Genomic DNA, 3,532 nt, shown 5'->3' on the forward strand with positions numbered 1-3,532 from the left:
CCAGTAGAGTGAACCACACAATATAAACTATGCCTCTAGGAATAGACACTCTTTGTTCCTAACAGAAGGAGGAAGCAATCCGTGGCTAGGAAAGCAGTGTCTTCAGCAGCCTCTTTCATTGAAAAATATTGTTGCAATACAGTGACCAACATTATGTAAGAGTTCAGAAAAAGTTTTAAGAGCACCTTTTTCCATTCCTGAAATTTGTTCTCAGGAGGCCAACACATTAATCTTGAAATTGCTGTCACTTACTGAGACTATTTTATAATGCAAAATTAATGTTTGTCAGCATCCTTTTAGGTTGCTCTGGAGACTAAATGTAGGAGAAAAGGGCATTTTGTCAGGTCTTCACAGACAAGGCTAAGTGGGAGAATTGAAGCAATTACCTGAATAATTCAATAAAACTTCCTCTTTTATTTAATTATTCAAATAAATCCTTATTTTTCTTTCTTTGCACTGGCCATGGAGACTTCTTTGTCATCTAATTTACTTATGAAAAATTACATGCTTTTTTATAACTAGTGGAGGCTTCAAGCTCTTTAATGTTTAAGGTTATCAGACCTTTAAAATAATTAGTAGAGATTCTAAAACTCCGCTCTGTAGAGCAGTTTGTTTGTGTTTTGTTTTGTTTTGTTTTGTTTTGCAGTTTTATACCTTATTTGACAATCAGCAATTAGTTCTCATCCATATTAACTGTCTGTAGATTTTTGGAAGTGGTGACAGGTACATAGGTAACCAGTGTGTAGAGCTTGTTTGGTGAATCTTCATCCTCGTTACTTTTTCTGGACAACCACACATGGATACGGTGTGGAATATTCCTTATTCCTTTGGCTCAGACAGCTTTGTTGAGCCTGGTGTCAATGCGCACATCTGGAGTTCCCATCTCCTTCATGGCAAATTTCCGGATCTCTTTGAGCGCCCGAGGGGCACGCTTCTCGAAACCCACTCCATGGATGCGCTTGTGAATGTTGATGGTGTATTCTCTGGTCACTACCTCGTTGATGGCAGAACGGCCCTTCTTCTTCTCGCCACCCTTCTTCGTGGGAGCCATTCTGCCAGGCCCTGGTTGGAAAGGAAGCTATAGAGCAGTTTTGAAGATGACTGAAAAAACATGATGTCATCTCATGCTTTCACATATTTAATTCTACCCCCTAAAGAAGCTACTACTTGCTCCTAATCTCCAGCTGCCGATATCTGCAATTAGCAACTAGCAAAACAATCACCCTAACGGCTGCAAGAAACATATAGTTTACAACAAAATGTCAAATGTATTTTGGAATGGGGAATTAAAAAGCATCATTTTCATTTCAGTTTTCACCTACACTTTCTCTCAATTAATTAATCATTCTGTTGACTAGTTTCCCAAAGAGATCGGATTCTATGAGCATCCACATTTATTTTTAGTGAAGAGATAACGGGAATACAAGGGACATTCAACTGTAAACACAAGATTGAATTACAAAACCTGATATCTAGATGACCTCTGTGGTTCCACCTAACACTCAGGCCCTGGGAGTAAAGTCAAAGGAAGGTTTTATCAGGTCTATACAAAAAAAAAAAAAGATCATCCTCACCCCATGGGAACTTCAATTCTATTTACTTATTTTTATTTTTTTTTTAAATTTTATTATGTTATGTTAGTCACCATACAATACATCATTAGTTTTTGATGTGGTGATCCATGATCCATTGTTTTTGTATAACACCCAGTGCTCCGTGCAGTACGTGCCCTCCTTAATACCCATCACCGGGCTAACCAATCCCCCCTCCCCCCTCCCCTCTAAAACCCTGTATGTTTCTCAGAGTCCATAGTCTCTCATGGTTCATCTCTCTCTCCAATTCCCCGCCCCCCTCATTTTTCCCTTCCTTCTCCTAGTGTCCTCCATCCAATCCCTATGTTCCACAAATAAGTGAAACCATATGATAATTGACTTTCTCTGCTTGACTTATTTCACTTAGCATAATCTCCTCCAGTCCCATCCATGTTGATGTAAAAGTTGGGTATTCATCCTTTCTGATGGCTGAGTAATATTCCATTGTATATATGGACCACATCTTCTTTATCCATTCATCTGTTGAAGGTCATCTCGGCTCTTTCCACAGTTTGGCTATTGCGGACATTGCTGCCATGAACATTGGGGTGCATATGGCCCTTCTTTTCACTACATCTGTGTCTTTGGGGTAAATACCCAGTAGTGCAATTGCTGGGTCATAGGGTAGCTCTATTTTTAACTTTTTGAGGCACCTCCACACTGTTTTCCAAAGTGGCTGTACCAACTTGCGTTCCCACCAACAGTGTAAGAGGGTTCCCCTTTCTCCACAACCTCTCCAACATTTGTTGTTTCTTTCCCTGTCCATTTTTGCCATTCTAACTGGTGTAAGATGGTATCTCAATGTGGTTTTGATTTGGATTTCCCTGATGGCTAATGACGATGAACATTTTTTCATGTGTCTGTTAGCCATTTGTATGTCTTCTTCAGAGAAGTGTCTTTTTATATCTTCTGCCCACTTTTTGACTTGATTACTTGTTTTTTGGGTATTGAGTCTGAGAAGTTCTTTATAGATCTTGGATACCAGCCAGCCCTTTATGTGTAGTGTCATTTGCAAATATCTTCTCCCATTCTGTGGGCTGCCTCTTTGTTTTGTTGACTGTTTCCTTTGCTGTGCAGAAGCGTTTTATTTTGATGAAGTCCCAAAAGTTCATTTTTGCTTTTGTTTCACTAGCTTTTGGAGATGTATCTTGAAAGAAGTTGCTGTGGCCAATGTCAAAGAGGTTACTGCCTATGTTCTCCTCTAGGATTTTGTTGGATTCCTGTCTCACAGTTGAGGTCTTTCATCCACTTTGAGTTTATCTTTGTGAATGGTGTTAGAGAACGGTCGAGTTTCATTCTTCTGCATGTGGCTGTCCAATTTTCCCAGCACCATTTATTGAAGAGACTGTCTTTTTTCCATTGCATGTTTTTTCCTGCTTTGTCGTAGATTATTTGACCATAGAGTTAAGGGTCCATATCTGGGTTCTCTATTCTGTTCCATTGGTCTATATGTCTGTTTTTGTGCCAGTACCATGCTGTCTTGGTGATCACAGTTTTGTAATATAGCTTGAAATCGGGCAACGTGATGCCCCCAGCTTTGTTGTTCTTTTTCAACATTTCCTTGGCAATTCAGGGTCTTTTCTGATTCCATACAAATTTTAGGATTGTTTGTTCCAGCACTTTGAAAAATGTCATTGGAATTTAGATTGGGATGGCATTGAAGGTATAGATTGCTCTGGGTAGCATAGACATTTTAACAATGTTTATTCTTCTGATCCATGTGCATGGAATATTTTTCATCTTTTTGTGTCTTCTTCAATTTCTTTCATGAGTGCTTTGTAGTTCTTAGAGTATAGATCCTTTACCTCTTTGGTTAGGTTTATTCCGAGGTATCTTATGGTTTTTGGTGCTATTGTAAATGGAATCGTTTCTCTAATTTCTCTTTCTACAGTTGTGTTGTTAGTGTATAAGAAAGCAACTGATTTCTGTGCATTGATTTT

At 38.9% G+C, this 3,532-nt stretch overlaps 1 pseudogene; it reads right to left on the reverse strand.

Annotated features, from left to right (window-relative positions):
- Positions 1 to 663: 663 nt before the first annotated feature.
- On the reverse strand, positions 664 to 1,072 carry LOC123837077 (large ribosomal subunit protein eL31-like; annotated as a pseudogene).
- Between the last annotated feature and the right edge of the window lie 2,460 nt (positions 1,073 to 3,532).

This window comes from Mirounga angustirostris, unplaced genomic scaffold (genome assembly GCF_029215605.1).
Source record: "Mirounga angustirostris isolate CCGP_5_RB_7025 unplaced genomic scaffold, mMirAng1.0.hap1 SCAF_8, whole genome shotgun sequence".
Taxonomy (NCBI): Eukaryota; Metazoa; Chordata; class Mammalia; order Carnivora; family Phocidae; genus Mirounga; species Mirounga angustirostris.